The sequence below is a fragment of the Petaurus breviceps genome, unplaced genomic scaffold (genome assembly GCF_028583685.1).
Source record: "Petaurus breviceps papuanus isolate PSGF00001 unplaced genomic scaffold, PetGlider_PUasm1.0 76, whole genome shotgun sequence".
In the NCBI taxonomy this organism is placed as follows: Eukaryota; Metazoa; Chordata; class Mammalia; order Diprotodontia; family Petauridae; genus Petaurus; species Petaurus breviceps.
In genome coordinates, this window is record NW_027186473.1 from 34,209,597 (window position 1) to 34,223,063 (window position 13,467).

Sequence of the window (13,467 nt, forward strand, 5' to 3'; positions counted from 1 at the left end):
GTTTGGGCACTTTAGAAAACCTTGCTGGAACTTAAGCTGGATAAGAATAAGTTGTAATTGGAGAAAAAAAAAGGATGCTGAAAGGATGTGTAACTAAAAGAGGATGTGACACATGAATGTTGAGACTTTTTACGTGCATAAGTGTGTGTGTGTAAGAAGTTTATTTTTTTCTAATTTTGGGAAATACCTTCAGTCTAGTAACTGAAGTCTACTTTAAACAAGGGGTAAAATTGTTATTATGATTCAATCAAATAAGCTTCCATTAATTAATTATTATGCCCTGGGCACTGTGCTAGGTGGGCAGAGACAGAGACAAAAATACAGAAAAAATAAACACTCCCTTCACACAAGAAGCTTAGATTTTAACAGGAAAACAATGATGATACACATAATTAAATATAGAATAAATATGAAAATAACAAATGCAAAATCAATACAATTGAGATAAATATAAGGTAGTTTAGGATAGAGGGCACTAGAAGTAGATGGGATCAGGGGAGAACATACAAAAACACGCAAGCTAAATTAATTTGCAAGTTAGTGCTTAAGATATGTCTTTAAAGAAGAAAGGGACTCTACAAGATGGAGGTAGTGCATTGCAGAAAGATGGAACATTATGTGAAAAGAAAAGAGATGTATCACAGAGTTTTGGTGAAGGAGTAAAATACAAAATAACCTGGGGTCAGGTTGTAAAGGACTTTAAAGTTATATAGTCTTCTGAACAGCATCACTACTTATATGGAAAAGAGATCACTGTATGCATATACCTACTCAACAGAATCCTGAAATTTGCCCCAGATTGGGAAATGATCAAGAAAACAAATGAGAAACTACTTCTTTAACCACCAAAACAGAGATAAATGAAAAAGCAACAAGCAATAAAAGGGGGCAAAGACAGCACTAGTATGGAATAGTTTCTTAATGGGATTGTGGAGAGGAAAGAGAGACATGTAGTCTTCAAGGCTCTGTGCCTGCAGGCAGAAGGAGTAGAAGGATCACTTGAGAAAGGCCCACTTTGAAATCCAGGGAATGGCAGTAGGTCTTAATCAGCATAATCATTGCATACCTTTGCAGCTGGTATACTTCAGGAACCAAGATCTCTGAGGTCCCTAACAGTCTCTCCTAAGATATCAGAGTGTAACTTTGTTTTCGAGTTTTCCAATAATTCCATGAGCACGAGGTCTTCCCTCCCCTTTCCCCTCCTCTGGCAGAGTGGGATAGACAGCACAAATTCTCTGTAGTATCAGACAGAACATGTAGCAATAGTGGAGAGAAGGACCAGCCCTGTCACATTTAGGACAAGGTCATTTTTTGTTAGGAGTGAAGTTGCCAAAACAAAGTTGTAGAAATTAGCCCAGCAAGCCAATGCCAGGGAGAATGAGATAGAACAGGAGGAGGAAAAAAGTCTTGCAGCCAAATGAGGCACTGCTAGAGGATCAGAATGTCCCAGGTATCATTTTCAGGGGCCTTAAAGAAGAATGATCCCAATCACTAAAATAAATTGAACAACAACAACAACAAAAGGGTTTCATCTTAACAAAACTGATCACGAACAAATAATAATAACTTATTTTTCATTTTTCATTACATTTTTTAATTAAAATTTCTTTTCTCCTTCCCACTTACCCTAACATGAGAAAGCAAGTAAAACAATACCCATGTTAAAAACAGGCATGCACAAGATATGATATAGACCCAAGTGCACTAAAATTGCCACTGGTCATTGTGTTGACCAGAGTTACTAGTACTTTCAATGTCATTTTTCTTTACTCTATTATCCTTATTTGCATATTTTTAAAAATCAAGTTTCTTGTAAAGAAAATATTGTTATATTTTCTAATTTATTCTGATGTCCTCTTCCATTTTATGTGGTTGAACTCATCCCATTCATATTAACAATTGTGCCTCTTAATTTTGTATTTCCCTCCATTCTATTGTTTTACCTTTTTACTTTTATCTTTTCTCCTATATCCGTACATCAAAAGTTTCTAAACAGCTTTGATTTTTCTTTTTTGGTCAGGAATACTTAGAAGTGTTCTATTTTGTTAAATATTCATCTTTCTTTTGTAGGAATACATCAAGTGCTGTGTATGATATTCTTGGTTGGAAACCTATATATTTTGCTTTGGGAAATTTATATTTGAAGTCGTATTTTCCTTTGCAGTGGTAGTTTGCTCAATCGTGTTTGATTCTAAACGTGGCTCCTCAGTTCTTAGATTCTTCTTTCTGTTAGCTTGCATTATTTTTTTCTTTGAGAAGTTCTGGGTTTTGGTTGTGACATTCTTGGACATTTTCATTTTGGGGTTTCAGTAGGTAAGCTCTTGAATTATTTATGTTTTCACTTCATCCTCTGCTTCTAAATAATCTAGTTTTATGATTTCTTTAAATATGATGTCTAGGGTCTTTTTTGGACATGGGTTTCAGATAACCTAATAGTTCTTTAATTATTTCTCTTTGATCTATTTTCCAAATTTACTGATTTTGCTGTGAAGTATTTTATATTTTCTTCTTTTTTCAGTCTTTTGACTTTAATATATTTTGTTGTTTAATTCAATCATCAGCTTCTATTTAGACCATATTAATTTTCACAGAATTCAATTTTTGATTCACGCTTTCTGAAATCTATTTCCAATTCTTTCTTTTACATATTTTACCCTAAATTTTAAACTTCTAGCCTTCTCATTTGTATTTTAAAGTACTTTATATTCTTTTTTAAACTTGTACTATATATCTTCTCAAAACAGAAACTTATTCTACTTGTAATTGAATTTGTCCTCAGCTATATATTTTTTTCGATTTTGAGTATAGTTTTTTGGTAAAGTATGAGACAAAATAATCTTTCAAGGAGGAAAGGACAGTGAGGTTTGTGACATGAAAAGATAGGAAATTTGGAAGTTATTGTGAAAAGAGCAATGCAGAGTTAATCAGAAAAGGGTAAAGAAAATAAATGTACTAATGCGCAGAAGTGACATATTATTTGAGATTCTATAGCAAAAATGTGAAGTAGACCCAGTCATCAAGGTTACCTTAGGGCCAAGAATTCTGAGTATTTTTAAACATAAGACATAATACAGAATTTCTTTAACACCCTCATTGCCTTCCTTTGGACACTTAGGAGTTCATCAGTGTCCCTCTTGAAATATTGTTTGGGGGGCGGCCAGCTAGCACAGCAAGTAAGAGCGCCGGCTCCAGTGTTGAGAAGACCTGGAGATCGAATCCCGGGCTCAGACACTTAACACCCACCCAGAAATAACTGGCCGTGTAACCTTAAGCAAGTTACTTAACCCCGATTGCTTAAAAAAAAAAAAAAGAAATTTTGTTTGGGATGATACCCAAAATACTGAAGCTATGGCCATAAATTTATAATAATGGTTTTAAACAAGTTAAAAAAATACAAATAGAATTCAAGGTCAGAATACCTGGGCTGAACTAGTTCTGTGAAAGGTGACAAGCTATCATACCTTTGTATTTCAGTTTAATAATCTGAAAAATAGGAACAATGACACTTACAATTCCTGACTTATGTGGTTGTCCAGAGGAAAGTGATGTGTAAATTTTAAAAAATGTTATAGAAGTGTGAGGTGTTTTCAATATTGGTTTTAGAAAATCATTTCAATAGAAAGCTGGCAAAGATGAATTCACACTGACTCTCACTATGGAAAATAGATGCTATTAAAATTAAGAAACAACCAAGTACTTTAAATTAGATGTTAAATAATCAAAAGGATTTTAAGACCTATGGAGTTTTATTATTCTGTTATTGATGGTTTATATGGCACATACTTAATTGACTGAATTAATAATGAAGAATAGCAGTTTGGTGCCTATGCAATTCATTTACCATACAAGAGTCTGCTAGTTAACATGTAGGAAAGTGGTCAGTCATTGTTAATGTATCTCCTGTGCATTGAACTAACATTAATCAGATTGAATTAATGTAGTGTTACTTTTATCTTAAGCTGACATTAATAAATGTCTAATTATTTTTAAAATGTGCCATACCACATTATCAAAATATCTTATGGGGAACAATGTTTAGCATTTAAAAAATATTTTCTTGGCTTCAATATTGAAGGTAAATTTGTATTTGTTTTTCAACTTTGGTATACCTTTAAAAAAACACTTTTGGGGCATGTAGGTGGTGCAGTAAATAGACCACCAGTCCTGCAGTCAGGAGGACCTGAGTTCAAATATGGCCTCAAACACAACACAAAATCTAGCTGTGTGACCTTGGGCAAGAAACAACCCCAGTTGCCCTCCAAAAAGCAAAAAAAAAAAATCCTTTTATTTTGCCAACTTTGTGTCAGGCATTGTGTTAAGTGCTCTGTAATTATTATCTTGTAATAATAACAACAACCCTGGGAGGTAGGTATAGTTATTATTCTCTATATTACGCAGATGAGGAAATTTCGACAGATAGAAGTTGTAATGTGCCCAGGAACACAGCTTGTAAGTGAGGTGAAATTTTAATTCCCCTAAAATTAAATCAATACATTTGAAAATTAAGATAATAGAGGGGGATCCCAAGTAAGAAACAATAATATATAGCAATATGAAGAACTAGAAATCAGCTAAATTAATGATAGAGAAAAAAGAAAAGGAAAGGAAACAAGAGGAAAAAAAAGGAACATAATGCAATAAAAAGAAACAAAACCTAAAAACACTTTGAAATCATCTTGTAATGCAACTTGCCCAGAGAAAAACGTGCCAGTTATTTATTGGGAGGTGATTAAATAGGACTATCTCCACTTGTTAAAACAAAGTGGAATAGTCTTCCCCCAATTAAGAAATATTTCTATGTAGAATCTTCAAACACAAAATTTATGTTGCAAACCCAAGTAACCAAGGGGAGGAAAGATATAGTGTAATGTGTAATACTTTAAGAGAACATTAAAAACATAATTCCTAATTCTGACTGTCCATTTCTTTTATTTTTATAAAATATACATGTTTATATATATATACATATGTGTGTGTACATTCATATATATGCATATATATAATTTATTTATTTTTCAACATTCAATTCCACAGACTTTTGAATTTTGAATTCCTCTACCTCCATCCACTTCCTCATCCCAAAGACAGCATGTAATCTGATATAGACTCTACATATATATTCATATTAAATATATTTTCACATTAGTCATGTTGTAAAGAAGAACTAGAACCAATGGAATGAATCACAAGAAGGAAGAAACAAAACAAAGCAAAAGAAAAAAAAAGAAAAAAATTGGGGTAGAGATCAGATAGTATACTTCGATCTGAATTTGGACTCCATAGATTTTTCTCTAGGTTTAGATACCATTTTCCATCATGAACCTTTGGAGTTGTCTTAGAATTTATCACAGCTGAGGAGAACGAAATCTATCAAAGTTAGTTTGTGCACAATGTGGCTGTAACTTTGTACATTGTTTTCCTGATTCTGCTCACCTCACTCAGCAACAGTTCGTGTAAGTCTTTCCAGGTTTTCTTAAGCCCACATCTCATCATTTCTTAGAGCACAATAGTTTTCCAGTACATTCATATACCACAACTTATTTGGTCATTCTCTAACTGATGGGCATCCCCTCAATTTCCAATTCTTTGCCACTACAAAAGGAGCTGCTAGAAATATTTTTGAACGCACGACTCCTTTTCCAATTTTTATGATCTCTTTGAGATACAGTCCCAGAAGGCATGTTGCTGGGTCAAAGGGTAGGCACATTTTTATAGTCATTTGGTCATAGTTCCAAATTACTCCCCAAAATGGTTGGATCAGTTCACGACTCCATGAACAATGTATTAGTGTTCCAATTTTCCCATGTCTTCTGCATCATTCATAATTTTTCTGTTTTGTCATTTTAGCCAATCTGATAGGTGTGATGTGGTAACTAATAGTTGTTTTGGTTTGCATTTCTTTAATTAATATTGATTTAAAACATTTTTATATGACTATAGATAGCTTTAATTTCTTCCTCATAAAACTTCCTGTTGGATGGGGCCAAGATGGAGGAGTAAAAGTGGGAGTTGAAATCTCCCCCAAACTCCTCTAAATACTAGTAAAAATGGCTCTAAATAAATTCTAGAATAGCAGAACCCATTAAAAGACAGACTGAAACAAATTTCCAGCCCAGACAATCTGGGAGGTTAAGAGGAAAAATGTGTTGCAGTGAGCTGGGAGAGGAATGTAGTCCATCTTGGGCCAGGACAGCCCAGGTGGGAAAAAGCAGGCTTCAGGGCACTGAATCACTGGCAGTTGTGGTGGTTTCCAGACTTCTCAACTCCAAAATGCCAAGGACAACTTGGAAGGTCAGTAGGAAAAGCTTGTCTGACCTGTGTGAGAGAGGAGCTTGGTCTCAACTTAGCCCTGAAGAAGGGTGGTGGCAGCAACAGCAACAGAGGCTACCTCCTGAACGTTCATCTCACAGATGATGGGGGGATTCAGTGACTGATCACAAAGGGGGATGGAAAGATCTCTTTGCTGGTACTGAAGTGGGATTTAAAGTGAAGTGGGATTCTCTCCTCTTGAAGAGGAGTCCTGGCATGTGTGATAGAAGGGAGGGCACGTTGGGGGTTTGGGGGAATGGGTAATTTAAAACACAAGCAGATTGGGATGGTGGGAGGGGAGGAGTGAGAAAATTTGAAACTCAAAGTCTAGTGGAAATGAATGTTGAAAACTAAAAATAAGCTAATAACACAAAAAAAGTAAGAAAGAAAACTGCCTGTTCATATCCTTTGAAGGTTTACCAACTGGGGAATGACTTGTATTCTGATAAATTTGACTCAATTTTCTATTTGAGAAATTAGGTTTTTATCAAAGACTCTCATTGTAAAACTTACAAGTTTTCTGCTTCCCTCCTAATCTTGGTTGCATTAGCATTGTTTGTGGGAATACTTTTCGATATAATATAATTGAAATTTTCCAATTTGCTATCTCATAATGTTCTATATTGTTTAGTTATAAATTCTTATGTTTTCTATGTATTTTATAGGCAAACTATTCTTTGCTCTCCCAGTTTGGTGATAGTATCAGCCTTTATACCAAATCATGTACCCATTTTGAATTTATTTTGGTATATGGTGTAAGATGCCCAATTTCTGTCATACTATTTATCAGTTTTCCCAGTAGTTATTGTCAAATAGTGAATTCTAATCCCAGAAACTGATATCTTTGGTTTAATCAAACAATAGATTTCCATAGTCATTAACTATGTGTCTTGTGTACTTAACCTATTGCACTTATCCACTACTTTATTTTTTAAAGCAATCAGGGTTAAGTAACTTGCTCAAGGTTATATGACCAGTTATTTCTGAGTGTGGTGCTAAGTATATGAGCCCAGATTTGATCCCCAGGTCATCCTGACACTGGAGCCGGTGCTCTTACTCACTGTGCCACCTGGTCTCCCCCACTACTTTATTTCTTAACCAGTACCAAGTAGTTTTGATGACTTCTGCTTTATGGTACAATTTACGATGTGGTGTGACCAGGCCACCTTCCCTAGCATTTCTTTTCATTAATCTTCTTGATTTTCTGGACCTTTTAGTCATCCAGATGTATTTTTAAATTATTTTTCTATCTCCATAAAATAATCTTTGGTCAGTTAGATTGGTATGACCCTCAATAAGTCAATTCATTTAGGTAGAATTGTCATTTTATCATATTAGCTTGGCCAACCCATGAGCAACTGATGTTTTTTTTTTTTCCCAATTATTTAGAACTGACTTTATGTCAAAGGTGTTTTGTAATTCTGCTCATATACTTCTTGGGTTTGTTGTGGCTGGTAGGCACCCAAATATTTTATGTCTTCAGTAACTTTAAATGGAATTTCTCTTTATATCTCTTGCTGTTGGACTTTGTTAGTAATATATGGAAATGTCGATGATTTATTTATGTGGGTTTATGTTATATCTTACAACATTTCTAAAGTGCTTATTATTTCAAGTAGTTTTTTACTTGATTTTCTATGATTATCTAAGTGTATCATTACATCACCTGCAGAGAGTGATAGCTTTACTTCTTCTTTGCCTACTTTAATTTCTTCAATTTCTTTTTTCTTCTCTTATTGCTAAGCCTAACATTTCTAGCATCATAGTGAATAACAGTAGTGATAATGAGCAGTCTTGTTTCATCCCTGGTCTTATTGGAAATACTTCTATTTTATTTGCATTATAAAAAATGCTTACTGATGATTTTAGGTAGATGTAACTTATCATTTTAAAAAAGACCTCATTTATTCCTATTATCTATAGCATTTTAATAGTAATAGGTGTTGTATCAGATTGTACATTTCAAGATGCATCTGATCATTATCCTGATGTCATGGCTAAAATAAAGAAAGTAGGTTTCAATAGAGCTCTACAGCAAAGCATATTCCCTTTTGAGTATAAGTAACATATTTTCATCCATCCTCTAAAGAATCAGGGTGGGGCAAGTGGTGGGGGGAAAGGACATTCCTGGAAGGCTCATACTGATACCAAGCAGAAAATTGACTCTGCAAGTCCAGTGACTATAAAAATATACCTACAAAGGAATTAAAAAGCCTTGTATATATTCTGTTGAAGACAGAAGATGTTAGACTAAACATATTACTTAAGGTGTAGATATTGTGATTGTTACTTGTGGTAGACTCAATGATCTCCAAATGAAAGAATTCATCAACCTTAAAAGCATCACATATTTGGATGTAAATACTAAAGGAAAAGGTAATCATAACCACAGAACAAGAGAAGTCTGCTCTTATACATTTCTTCACTGATTCCACGAAACCTGAAGATAAAGTAATTACTTTTCTAGGCAGAAAACTCTTTGCTGATGATATATCTAGTGACCTGAGAATTAATAGTTTACCTATACAGTCATTATTGCATGGGAACTGATAATAAAATGATCATGAATAAGAACTGAATAAATAAAGTATAGCACAACATTGATAACATATAGATATGGCATCATGAGGTCTTGATATCTCAGGCATCACCCACATTTTTCACTTTGATTTTACTGGAAACCTTAAGTAGTATATTCCAAAAGTAAGATGTAGTGGAAAAGCTAGTCATATAGGGGATTAAATTACACTACTCACTAGGAATGTTTGGAATATAGCTGATGCATTAATCGATATTTTGAAGAGACAACAAGGAAATTTCAAATGAGCTTATATTATTGACTCAATGAAATAAACAACACAAGAAGAAGACAAAATGAAGAAAAAAAACATGGAAAGAACTCCTGAAAGGACAAGGAATATTTATGATCTTGGAAAATATATACAATCCAGGAAACAACATAAATTTGGGTTTGTTGCCTTCCAGTTTAGCACAATTTGAATGATGAAGAAGTTGGAGGACATGAGAGAAAAGATGTTTCTGGTTTGTTGCTGTTGTTATTTGTTTTATTTTTTTTCTAAATATCATAAAGAAACAAGATGATAAAGAATTTTTAAATTAAATTAAATTTATTTGATTAATTTAATTTTAATTTTAAATTACAAAGATTACAAAAAACAAAAATTTCTAATTTTTCATCAGCTATAACACTGCAGGGGCAACCAGGTGATATAATAGATAGAGGACTGTGCTTGTATTAAGGAAGACCTGAGTTCAAATATAGTTCAAACTCTTACTAGCTGTGACCCCAGGGAAATCATTCTACCCTGTTTGTCTCAGTTTCCTCATCTATAAAGTGAGGTGAACCAGGAAATAGAAAACCACCCAATTTTCTTTGCCAAGAAAACCCCAAAAGGGGGTCATTAAATGTCAAGCATGGGAGTGAGAGGGGTTGCTGTCAAGATGGCAGAATAGAACCACAAACTTGGCATGGGCTATGGCTCCAACCACTTCCAATATCTGTAAAAAATGAACCTAAACAAATTTTAAAGCTAAAAAACCCACAAAGTGACAGAGAGAAACAAATCTCCCTATAAAGAGAGCCTGGCAGGCCAACAGAAAAGGTCCATCACAGGATGCTGGGAGCTGAGCAGAGTCCCATGTGACTTGTGAGGTTCTTGCCCCAGGGCAGCCCTGACTAACAGCAGCCAGAGCAGACTTCAGGAGAGTGAATCACCAGCAATTGTGGTGGTTTCCAAACTTCTGAAACCATAAAATCCAAAGACAAAATAAAAGGTTAGTGTGGAACTCTGTTGGAACAAGAGCGGACAGAAAAGCATGGTCTGGCCCCTTTCCCTGCAGACAGAAAAGGTAGGGGCACAGCTACTGTGCAGCCTCATGGTTCTCTCCAGAGCTCCTGGCCTGAGGAGCCCCCAGATAGTAGGGGGAACAAGCAACCATTCAGAGGGTAATTGCTCTTGCTTTAACCTGCTTGGATCTGGATTGAGGTCTTGGGTGATGGTTGGGGTGGGGGGAGTCCAGGTGCCAGAGGTTGAGGGGTTTTAGAGAGGGTACCCTCCTAATAGCTCTGGTAGCTGTGAAAACCTCAGCAATTTGGGACATAGTTCTCTCCATTCTGGAAGCAGAGTTCTACCTTGGCAGAGAGCTCAAAAGTCAAGTATTTGGCTGTCAATATGAGCAAGGAGAGGAGGCACAAACAGAGCATAGAATCCTTTTTTTTTGGGGGGGGTGAAAGGATCAAGGCATGAAGTGGGTGGAAGAGCACAAAGTCAGAACTCCCGCATCAAAAGCCTCAAAAAAATATGTACTGATTACAGGCCATGAAGGAGCTCAAGAAGGATTTAGAAATCAATAAGAAAAGTAGAGGAAAAACTGAGAAGAGAAATGAGAATGATGCAAGAAAATCATGAAAACCAAGTCAACAACTTGCTAAAGGAGAACCAAAAATACACTGAAGAAAATGACACCTTAACAAAATAGACTAACTCAAATGGCAAAAGACATCCAAAAAGCCATTGAGGAGAAGAATGCCTCAAAAAGCCAAATTTCCCAGATGGAAAAGGAATGTCAAAAAGTGACTGAAGAGAATAACTCCTTCAAAATTAAATTGCACCAATTGGAAACTAATGACTTTATGAGAAATCAAGATACTATAAAATATACCCAAACAAATGAAGAAATATAAGGCAATGTCAAATATCTCATTGGAAAAACTACTCACCTGGAAAATAGACCGAGGAGACATAATTTAAAAATCACTGGACTAATTGAAAGATAGACTAAAAACTAATTGGAAATTAAACAATTTAATGCTAAAGAATATGTAGATCAAGGAAGAAATTACAGAAAAAATCAGTAACTTAATTCAAGAGAATAACAATAATGAGACAACATACCCAAATGTATGGGATGCAGCAAAGGCACTTCTTAGGGGAAGTTTTATATCCCTGAGTGATTCATGAATAAATTATAGAAAATGGAGGTCAATGAATTGGGCATGCAATTGAAAAAGCTAGAAAAAGGACAAACTGAAAGCCCCCAATTAAATACTAAGTTAGAAATACTGAAAACCAAAGGAAAGATTAATAAAACAGAAATTTAGAAAACTATTTAATTAATATATAAAATTAAGAGATGGTTTTATGAAAAAAAAAACCAATAAATTTGATAGACCTTTGGTCAATATGATAAAAAAGAAACAAGAAAACCAAATTATGAGTATCAAAAATGAAAAGGGTGTTACACAGGATTTGGTAGCCTCTACACTGAAAGATGTAGTGGAATGCAATTTTCTGGAAGGCAAAAGAGATGGGGTGACAACCAAGGATCACATACCCAGCAAGACTGAGCATATTCTTCCAGGCAAAGAGATGGTCACTCAATGATATAACAGAGTTCCAGACCTTCCTGACAAAAAAGCCAGAACTCAATGGAAAATTCAACCACCATTTACGAGATGCAACAGTGACATAGAAAGGTAAACAAGAAAAACACACACCCACACCCTGCTATTTGATAAGAGCAAACTGGTTATAGACAAGTAGAGGGTATGAGTATAAAATGTACAAAATGACGATTTAAAAAAATCTTACTAAGGCCCTCAAAAGCACTGCAATGGAAGAAAGGGAATGAATGAAGTGGAAAAGAGTAAATTATGCCACACAAAGAGGCATAAAAAACTGTATAGTAGAGAAAAAGAAGGGAGGGAGATGGGAATCATATGAGCTTTTCCCTCATTGGTTCTGCTGCAAGGAGGTAATAACAACCAGTTAAGCATAAGACTCTATGGAGAAGAAACACAAAAATATCATTTCAGAGGGAAAGAGGGGAGGGAGAGGAGTTTCGCATGAGATTTGTTCCTGTCACTCTTGATGTGAAGAAGAAATAACATACTTCATTAAGTATAAAAATATCCTACAGGCAGTAGGAGGGGGAAAGGGCTATGAAAGGGGGTGGGTGGTTAGTAGGAGGGAAGAAGTAACGGGGAAATGGAGGAAAAGGGAGGGGGCCTGATAAAGGAATACTGAGGGAGGCAGTGGTCAAAAGGAAAACTATTAAGGGGGGAAGGGAGAAGGAAGGAAAATATGAATATTTAAAAGGGCGGGAATAAGATGGAGGGAAAGAAAAAGATAACAATCATAACTGTAAATGTGAATGGGATGAACTCTCCCATAAAACGGAGATGGATAGCAGAATGGATTAGAAATCATAATCCTACAATATGTTGTTTACAAGAAACATCTGAAACAGAGGGATACACACAGGGTAAAGGTAAAAAGCTGCAGTAAAAATATATCATGCCTCAGCTAAAGTAAAAAAAAAAACAAGCGTAGCGATCCTTATCTCAGATAAAAATAAAAGCAAAAATTGACCTAATTAAAAGAGATAAGGAAGAAAACTATATCTTGTTAAAAGGCACGATAGAGAATGAAGCAATATCATTATTTAAAATATATGTGCCAATTGGTATAGCATCCAAATTCCTAGAAGAGAAGGGAAAGGAATTAGAGGAAGAAATAGATACCAAAACTATGCTAGTGGGAGACCTTAATCTCCCCCTCTCTGAACTTGATAAATCTAAACTCAAAATAAACAAGAAAGAAGTTAAGGAGTTGAACAGGATTTTAGAGAATAGGTATGATAGACCTCTCGAGAAAACTGAATGAGGATAAAAAGGAATAAGCTTTCTTCTCAGTGGTTCATGGCACATGCTCAAAAATTGACCATGTTCTATGGCATAAAAAACTCACAATACTATGCAGTAAGGCAGAAATATTAAATGCATGCTTCTAAGATCATGATGCAATAAAAATTATATACAATAAAGGGCCATGGAAAGACGGACTAAAATCTAATTGGAAATTGAACAATTTAATCCTAAAAGATGAGTGGGTCAAACAAGAAATTACAGGAACAATCAGTAATTTCATTCAAGAGAATGATAATAATGAGACAACACACCAAAATTTGTGGGATGCATTAAAGGCAGTTCTTAGGGGACGTTTTATATCCCTGAGTGCATACATGATTAAATTAGAGAAAAGGGAAGTCAGTGAATTGGGCATGCAATTGAAGAACCTAGAAAAAGAACAAATTCAAAATCCCCAATTTAGTACTAAATTAGAAATATTGAAAACC

At 34.9% G+C, this 13,467-nt stretch overlaps 1 pseudogene; it reads left to right on the top strand.

The window, feature by feature from the left end:
• The first annotated feature begins 4,398 nt into the window (after positions 1-4,398).
• Positions 4,399-9,309, top strand: LOC138174945 (probable ATP-dependent RNA helicase DDX43; annotated as a pseudogene).
• Positions 9,310-13,467: the final 4,158 nt, after the last annotated feature.